Raw genomic sequence first — 10484 nt, forward strand, 5'->3', positions numbered from 1 at the left:
ATGGACCAGTCCTTTGTCCTAGTTGAAGAATGTATACCATTAAGTTTGAAGCTTTTGTCATTGCTGGTATGTTCATGCAGAATTTATATGGGGGCATCTTTGATAATAAAATTTTTGCTTAGTAGGCATTAGGCATCACATATTATAAAGGCAACCTGCTACAAGTGTTCTATTAGTAAATTAAAACACTTATTTTCTTACAATTCTGTTTTGTACACATGGTTGCATCTTGTTCTCTTTTTTTTTTTGGATGAAGTTGCAAGGGTTTCTTCTAATTTCTGCACAGCTAATTATCTCTAAACCTTCTGTAGATATCATTTTTGTCTCTGTATTCTATTATACCTTTTAATCCGTACTACTAAAAATATGACATGTTATTTTAGAAACATGTCAAGATAGAAGATGCTGAACTTAAAAAAGGCTCATGAAGATCTCCAAAATAGGTTTGATCTTTTGAGAAAGCAATCTAAGGTGGGTGTCAAACATGCTAATTCGTTTTCTTGTTTAATTGCCCACTATTTTCTTAGCATAAAGGTAACCCTTCCCCCTTAGGTCCACGTGCATTTACAAACTGCATTGAATTTGTATCCTCAATTCTCTGTATTAACAAATATTTTATCTTTGTAATATTTATTTTTTTTATTTATTTTTACACAAAATTACTTCAATTATTCTAATGAGTTTCCAAGTACTCGGTTTTGACTTAGTTCTTTGCTTTGCCTTTAAGTAAATTTTTTGAACATATTAACCTTCAACACATCTAAATCGTACCAATAAGTAGGTAGAGTTAATGGGATAAAACTAGTTTTGCAACTTGTATTTTGTATTCAAGTTGTTAGCATGTACTTTAATTTTACCACAATTTTTATTTATGTTCTTCACTAGTCTCCTCTTGGCCTGAGAGTGACACCATCTCCTAAAAAATCGTTTATCTTTGTTTCTTGCATCTCCTCTTTATTTCTATGCTCAATATATTATGATTATTATTACTATTATTATTATGAATAGAGCTAGCTAGCTGCATTTCCCCCAGAATCAATGGCTTGGTTTCTAAAAAGTGTGGAGGCCTTCATATATATATAATATATGAAACTTGGGAGTTGATTGTGACCACTGCTTATACTCACCAATGAATTATCATGTGCAAGTTCATTGACATATATAGTTTTGCAGATGCGTTTGGTGAGAATAGAAGGCTGCATCAGGTGATGAAGGTGCTGTACCTCTGAATGCTTCGCTCCAAATTGATCTTGAGTTGATATCTTGAAAGGTTGTATCTGACATAACTAAGGATAAGAAGGTTCTCAAGAAGACCTTGAAGGAGGAAGAGGGGTATGAACGTCCCAATGATGGAGCTGTGGTTCAAGGTAAAGCTTTTGATCTGCATTATGCTTCTCTTTGTTCCATTTACTATTTCATTGGCTGTTGTTATTGAATTTGTTATTTTTATTGTTGCAGTGAAACATATTGGTAAGCTGCAAGATGGGACTGTTTTCGTGAAGAAGGGTCATGATGATGAGCAGCCATTTGAGTTTAAAATTGACGAGGAGCAAGTAATTGATGGACTTGATAAAACTGTGATGAACATGAAGAAAGGGGAAGTTGCATTGGTGACCATACATCCTGAGTATGCTTTTGGCTCATCTGGGTCAACTCAGGAATTGGCCACCGTTCCTGCCAACTCCAACGTGTACTATGAAGTTGAGCTGGTTTCCTTTGTAAAGGTGAGAGAGAATTGTCTTATGTTCCTAATGTTTTATGGTTCTGACAATATTAAAAACAACACTAATTTAATAAAAATGGAATGCAGGAAAAGAAATCGTAGGATCTGAATACACTAGAGAAGATAGAGGCAACTGGAAAGAAGAAGGAAGAAGGGAATGTATTGTTCAAGGCTGACAAATATGAAAGAGCATCAAAGAGATATGAAAAGGTATTGTACTCCCTGCAAAAATCTTAGTGAAATTTGTTGTGATGTGAGGAAATTCAGAATCACATGAATATTTTTTTTTGGGTTTTAATATATAGTTCTCTGTATCCTTCACTGTAGAGTGCAGTACAGTTGCAAGATAAGGCTCAACATGTTCTTTTTTAACTTTTTGTCTAGTTAATTACTTGCTTGCAAAAACATCTCATGCAATTGGCTGATGCTCATCTGTTAACAAAGATTTTCTACTTAAAAATTTTTTGTGCTATTTCACTTCTCAAATTGATTAACCTTACGCTTTATTAATCATGATATTGTTTATTTTGTGTTTTTCTATGTTAATATTTAAAGTTTAATAAATATGATGTAAAGAAAATAGGTTATAGTAAAGAAAAATGGTATAAACTATCGTAGTTGGTCAGTTTTTTTAAAGCTCATGCATGAAATTGCGGCGGTTCAAAATCGTCGCAATTTTTTTAAAAGACCCACATAAAATTGCGGCGGTTGTAAAACTGCTGCAGATTTTTTTAAATCGACTAACCAAAATAGCGGCGGTTTTGCAACCGCCGCAAAATCAAATCTCCACCCCCTAACAGGTGACGCTTGTGGAACCACTGGAATTTCGTTTTGTGGCGGTTTCCCTAAAAAAATCGCAGCTATTCGGCGTGTCTCTTGTTGTTAACAACGGCGACGTCTTCCTCTGTTCGCGGTTCTGGCGGCGGCTTGTGGGTGGACCGGCGACGACACAAGTGTCGCGATAGTGGCGGCAGCGGCCTCCTCCCCTCCACCGGCGCTCTCTCTCTCTTTCTCGGATCTCCTCTCTCGTGTGCGGTGGCAAAAGACTCAAAGGTGGCGGCGACGACACTGGAACTCACGACGACGACACTGGGATGCCGGGGCTCCCCCCTTCCCCTTCCCCCCTTCCCCCCTTCCCCCTCTCCCTTTTTTCCCTCCCCCTCGCGTCCTTTTTTTATAATTTTTTATTAGAATAGGAGTAATTTAGTAATAAAACAAAAAAAATTTATTAAAAAAATAATTTTAATATGAAAAAACCGTTAATGTTGATTCTAAATAAAAAATTACGTTAGGAACGGTTTTGATTCTAGCCCTAAACATTAGGAACAAAAACAATACTTATCCCTATTTATAAACTACTTTTAATTTAAATTCATATATTTTAAACTATTTTTTTAAAAGAGTTTAATTAAATTATTTATCCCACCTTTAATTAGTTAATTTTGGTGGCAATTAGAACCCTCCATTATTAGTTAGAATTCTCTATAGGTAGTCTTTCTTTAGTTTAGGAGAATCATCACTACAAAAACAAATTATTATGGTAAAAAATGTTTAAAAGCTTTGTAAAATTTTTTTAGGTATTAGTCTAATAGTCTCACAATACTCGTATATATATAAAATTTAATTTTAACACAATAATTTTACACATAAAACTACTTATATAATGTCATATCAGTAAAAATAATTATTTTTTATATTAATTATATAAATAATTATTTAAAAAATAGATATAATTACACAATTGTATAAAACGTTTTATTTTGTCAGTGCATTAAAATTAAACTATTAAAACTAAACTATATATATATATATATATATATATATATATATATATATATATATGCTAGAAATAAAGTGGCAGGTATGTGCCCTAGCTAATTTGCATATTATTATGGGGTCCTCTCCATCTTCTCTCCACGTTCATTTTCATTTGGCCAAGAAGATGCCTTTTTAATGCTATAAACATGGATATAAATAAATAAATAAATAAAATACAAAGTACGAAAGAAGTATTTCCAATTCAATGGGATTCGGAACTAGGAAGTAGTAGGAGTAACTCTTCTTTTCTCCCTCTATTTATTTGATATTTATGGGCATTAATCCACCCTAAAACAAAACTGACCTAATCTCTAACATCCCTTTGGATTTATTTCAATATAAAAGTTTGGGAACCTCATCATCACATCAAACAAGAAAGGTCTATGATTAATCATATACTCTCCATATAGTCCATAGGCCATAGTCACTTCCCAATTATCGGAAACATGAGAAGTGATGGCCGGCATTATACCATAATATTAATTAATCCTACCTGTTAATTTAATTGCAATGTACAGTAGTCAAAGCATGCTTACATTTGAAATGCTCGGAAGTGGATTATCATTGAGTCTTTTTTTTTAATTTAACAACCACCATGCTACTATGATATATTTGCTTTCTACAATTTAAATTAGTAATGTCAGCAGTGCCACGAAAGAGCTATATATTGTATACAAATTTTATGAAATTTTTATAAATGGATTTTTCATATTAAAATATTTGAAAACTAATAAAAAATTAGCTCAAAATTATATTAGTTTGCATTTATTAATATCTACTAAAATAATTAGATAATATTGTATATAATAATAAGTGTATATATAATTATAGATGTTAGATATATAAAATTATAAATATTAAATAAAATAAAATAATCTTGGATTAATATATTTTTATTATTACTGTTTTCATATTACATTTGAATGTGTACCGAAATGCCTCTATTTTAAAGGCTCACAAATTCGGGTTTCCATAAATTTATTAAAATTGCATAATTTACTCCATTATAAAGTTTTGTCTCCGGTTAGCAAAATCTTAATATTATTATCCGTGAATGCTTTAGTGAAAAAATAAATAGTTGGTTAATAATTAATATTGAATTAAGTGCAAAATAAAATAATTTAAAATAATATTAGTCATTTAATATTTTATTTCTAATATGAGGATATATATAATGCATATTTATTAGCCCATGATTGTTAGATTTTAAAGAAGTAAAAATAATTAAAGATATTATTTAATTAATTAAGCTGTGATCAGTTAGTCCAAAACACAATCAAATCTAAGTGCAATAATATTGTTGGAGATATATATGGAACTTTGTTTTGAAAACATGGCAGACAGTTACTTATACTATACCACTCATCAATAAATAGATTGAAAAACATCAATGATCTCCTGCTGAGTGTTGCCTCTGCCTCCAGCACGCAACAAACAGAATTTGTGTTTAATTTGTTAGTTACGCTTTGCCAAATTTAAATCCATCGTATTAAAAATACACTAAAATTAATTATTAGAATAAAATAAATATATATTAAAATATAAAATATACATAATAATTTTTTTGAATTCTAATATATATGATGAGGTCAAAATTAAATCAATTAATTAATATATACATATACCACTACTATATATTTTTAAAAAATACTAATATTCCAATTATTTTAATCATTAATCTAAATTATAAAAAATATATATAATATATATTAATTAAAATCAACCACTAAAATAATTAAAATACCCATATTTTCGGTACACTTAGAAACTTTTCCTCTTATATATATGTATGTAGGTAACGTCAAAAGTGAAAACAAAGGTATCTAGAGAAATGAGTGGTGAGAATATTTAGTAGGGGAAAGTAGCATGCAATGCACGTTAACACCACGTGCCTAGATGCATCAAAGTCAGGATTACAAAAGCTACTTAGCTAGCTACCCTAACATTTTTTATTTTTATAATATAACGAGTAAAAAAAGTCCATCCTTTAAAGTGTTATATATATATATAAGAGAAAGAGAAGAAGATAGAGTTGTGAGAGTGTGTAATATTTGTTGTTGTATGCATTGGATCCTTCGCCGATCCAACCGGATTCAAAGCTTCTCTCTCTCCAAAGCAAGTTTCGGAAGATCTATCTTCTATAATATACGAATTCGTTTGTTTAATTTATGTTCTTATCCTATCCATCTTCTACTACTGTTTCTTGTATCCTTCTGTCCATTTTCATCTAAGAATAAAAATGATGTCTTCCTCGTCGTCGTCGAATTCTTCTGGAGTGTTTGTGTGTGAGAAAGCAGATATGGATGTGAAGAAGAGGAAGATGGATCAGAAAGAAAGTGTTGGAGTATTGATAAGGCCGTCCTTGTCCATGGAATTGAACAAGCAGGAAGAGAAAGAGGAAGAAGAAGAGCAGAGTAATGATACTCCAGCTAGCACTTTCTTGTCGGAGGAATGCGAAGAAGTGAAGACTCCTCCGCCTCCTCCGAGAAGAAGGTACCGGGAATGCCCCGGGGCACCCAAGAAGGCGAAAGCCAAGAAACGAAAAAGTTGCAGTGAAGATGAAGAGCAAAAAATAGTGGCGCACTCTCATCTATGCCGACATTTGGAATCCTTGTTCCCTGCTGCCGATAACAAGAGACTCAAATTAAGCACCGCTCAATAAGTCAATAACTAATTAATATTCGTCATCTAACATTTCTTAATTAATTATGTAATTCTATTTATTGACGCTTCTTTGATGCATGTATGTGTATTTATATGAAATTCAAAGTGTGAACTGAATAATGTGTTGAAATAATATAGAAAATGGAATGGGATTAATTCCTTCCTTCCTTCTCTACATGCATGGTTGATGAAAAATCGCATGCATCCGATTCAGCCACAATCTGCATTGCTACTTTCTCCTTTTTTTTGTTCAGATGAATTACCACACTCACACACACAACACTTAAGAGTTCCATTCACTGATTGACCTCGTCAAATTTTAAAACCGGGTGCACTGCGTCCTGAACATAGGTATTTACCATACTTTAAAATATTGCAATGTAACAAACAAGTCCTAGCCAGGCCCAAGAACCATGTTACTTGATTACGCTACAACACTTCTAATTCGCATGAAGCATGTGGGTCATGAGTTTTGTGGGACTAATTCTTGAAAAAGAGTTTTACATTGGGAGCTAACACCTAAAGTCTTGTAAGATTTTGGATTCCCTTATCATATAATAGCTAGTTTTTAGTTTTTATGGTAGTGATTGTTCAAGGTTTTATATTCATTAAATTTGTGTTTTCATTAGAGTTCATCAAACAGAACTCTAACGGACAGAAAATCGAATAAGTGCCACTAAAAAAATACTCCACAGTAGAATCGTTAAAACATTTAGTTTTAGTCAGCGTTTATTTTGAGATACTGGAATAGAGATTAGAAGATTGAGAATTAGTATCATGTTTGTTGGCTCAAAGACTGATATTAAAATTTCAGTCTCTATTTTTAAAATTTAAGTATTTCAGTATTTTCAAAAACAGGGAGACACAAATGATTGAAATTTTTAGAGACAAAAACTAAAATTTTAATAACATTTTATTCTTAACATACCTTAATTTTATTTAATTAATTTCAATTTTACTCTTTATACAAATTAAATTAGAATTTTATTCTATTTCAATCTTTATCTCTCAACAAACACAATACTGAGACTTATTTCAATCTTTGTCTCTCAGTGTCTATTTCTCTTCCAAACACTGTCTTAAAGAAGTGTCATATTATGAGTTGGTGGAACCCAATATTAAAAAGAATCCCACGTCAACACTTGAAATTAAAGAGAGATTTATAAGAGTTTCAACTATATCATCACAATGGGTATCATAATTCTTTCGAAATCTTATAACTCATTACACCATGTAAGTAATTGATTTTATGGGTTCAAGTAATATCCCTCAATTTGAACCCTCTTATTTTCTCACTTTGTGCATGCTCACATTTATTACTTTACTTTGCATCAACAAAGCCATACATTCATGAATCATATGTATATACACAACACGTCGGAGGTTTCTTTTTTTTTGTCTTGTGAAACTAGATATGTATAATTGAATCTTATGTGATGACCAAAGAGGAAATGAGGCTCATAACCACACATGAAATTAAACAAAAAAAGAGGGCGAATACATGCTTATCAAGTTATCTTGAACCCAAAATATCGAGGCTTATCTCGAAGCACAACATGCATTTGTAATAAAAATTAAGAAAGATCAAAGCCCATAAATAAGTTTGGGCCATAAATAAGTTTGGGTATGAACTACTTGGATTTTGGGCCTTCATTTTTGTCCAAGCCTTTATAACACATACACACACACTGCATACACACACAAAACTTAATTATGCAATAATTTTTTAGTACCAAATATATATTTGTAAATTTATGTAATGCTCTTTCATTCTTTATTTACTTTCATTTTTTTACTCATATTGAAATAATTATAATGGTTTTTGAATTATAAGATAAGTAAAAATATGCAATCATTAATAAAGTAATTCATAAATAAATAAATAATAAAAAGCTAATATACTTAACAATGAGAAAAATCATAGTTGTTGTTGCATGGTTGTCTTTTGAAATATACGTGCTTTGATGGAGTATCTAATTGACATGACTCCACAATATTATTTTCCAGCGAAGAAAGATAACTAATTGACTATTATTTGCACTTTTGTCTGAATAAATAAATAAAAATATGAATAAATATGTATATTGACATGCATAAGGAAGCAAAAGGGAACACTATGAGTAATATTGGCTGAATAGGCAATTCGATAAACTGGAGAAAATAATTAAGATTCTCTGCAAATTGAATAAAGTGTGTATTGATTTGTGAAACACCTACCGGACTTTGAGACCATCAACCAAGCTTTTTCTAAAAAAAAAAGGTGTCTCCTCTATATGGATATGTTTTTTTATTTATATTCTTGTGATTGTCCTCTAACACAAAATCAAAATAATGTTATCCTTTTGCCTCAAACACTTTCTTCTATATGATCCTTGCTCATCAACTCCTCACTCTATTTGCATCATTCATAATTGCTAATAGACCTTTTCATCCTTGGCCCCTTTAATTTGGCATAATTAGAGTCTTATACATCAAATAGAGGGTACTTTAAAATGATTAAAGGTAGAAAAATATTGTGCTCAAAAGCCGGCGGATCATTTTAAGGCAAGTTCGATGAGTTAATTAATTATACTTTATCTATTTTTAGTTATCTTGTTATATAATAAATTAATTGTTAATTATTTTTATAATTTATTCTCGTAGATAGATACATTAAAAGATGAATTAAACTATTATTGGTCAAGTTTAATACAAACAAAAACAAATATAGAATTATGAATAGACGAATGGAAAAAACATAAAACGTGTAGTCTTAAAAGGTTTAATCAACTTGAATATTTTAGAAAGATTATATCTATTACATATGTTTTAGAGATTCAAAGCGTATTCAAAAATGTTAAAATAATTCCTGATAGAACTAAAATTTATAGTCGCATTGACATTGTCAATGTAATAAAAAAGACTAAGACTCATTAAGTTGAACCCGAACTTATGTGCTTCCAAGATCAGAGTGATGTGTTATTGCGGAAGATTCGTGTGTGTCTCGATGCTAACTTAGTCGGATATATTTCATGTCCTATTAATTAGATTTTATTTATGTTTAGCTATCTTGTTATATAATAAATTAATTATTAATTATTTTTATGATTTATTCTCGTAGATAGATACATTGAAAGATGAATTAAACCATTATTGGTCAAGTCTAATATGAGTAGAATCGAATATGGAATTATGAATAGACAAATGGAAAAAATATGGACAGTGTAGTCTTGAAAGATTTAATCAATCTGAATATTTTAAAAAAGTTGTATCTATTATATATGTTTTAGACATTCAAATCATATTTAAGAATGTTGGAATAATTTCTGATAGAACTAAAATTTATAGTCACATTGATATTGTCAATGCAATAAAAAAGACTAAGACTCATTAAGTTGAGCTTGAACTTGTGTGTTTCTAAGATCAGAGTGATGTGTTATTGCGAAAGATTCGCGTGTGTTTCGATGCTAACTTAGCCGGATAAATTCCATGTCCTATTAACATTTCTATAGGTGTTATTTTATACAAAATAAATTCCAATTTCATTAAAATACCTGTGTGATATTTGTTTATATTCAATTATTATTATTATTAAGTATAAAAAATGGAGATAAATTATTATTTTTCATAAATAAATATACTTGTATTCAATAATTTTTATCATGGTATAAAAGATTAGGATTAATTATTGATTTCTAATAAAATAAGGATAAAAATAACCTTTTTAAAGCATCTATTAAATGTACTTTAAAATGATGAAATTATGTCTCTAACTTTATACTACTCTATAAGGGTAGAAACAATGACATAAAGGTAATTATCAGAGTTTAATTCAAATATAGAATAAAATATGTAACAAAGCTTATTCTTAATGTCTAAAATTTATCATGCAAGAATATATAATAAAAGAATAATTTTCAGAATTTGATTAGAAGTAAAATTTTAATTTTTATCTTTATTCTAGGGACACTTTAGTAGGTTCATTTTTTTCGATATGGCAGGAGAGAGTGTGTTGTGTATGGATGTGAAGAATATAGGTGCTAGACATGGATGTGGGAGAACATGAATACTAGATATGGATGTAGGACAATTTGTTCTAAAACAATGGAAAAAGAAACTAGATAGTCCGAATTCTTTGTTAAAAAAAATTTATCCTCTAATCGGACAATTCGAGTTGTGTGAGAGGGAGAATTTGAACTTTGGCTAAGCTAATCGGACTGTCCAATTTTTGTATTCTAATTTTTTTAATTATTTAAACACAAATCGAAAGGTTGAATTTTTATCCATAAAATACCTATAC

The 10484-nt window shown here is 30.2% G+C and overlaps 1 pseudogene; it reads left to right on the forward strand.

The window, feature by feature from the left end:
* On the forward strand, nt 1-2688 carry LOC112772682 (peptidyl-prolyl cis-trans isomerase FKBP65-like; annotated as a pseudogene).
* Nucleotides 2689-10484: the final 7796 nt, after the last annotated feature.

Source organism: Arachis hypogaea, chromosome 18 (genome assembly GCF_003086295.3).
Source record: "Arachis hypogaea cultivar Tifrunner chromosome 18, arahy.Tifrunner.gnm2.J5K5, whole genome shotgun sequence".
Classification (NCBI taxonomy): Eukaryota; Viridiplantae; Streptophyta; class Magnoliopsida; order Fabales; family Fabaceae; genus Arachis; species Arachis hypogaea.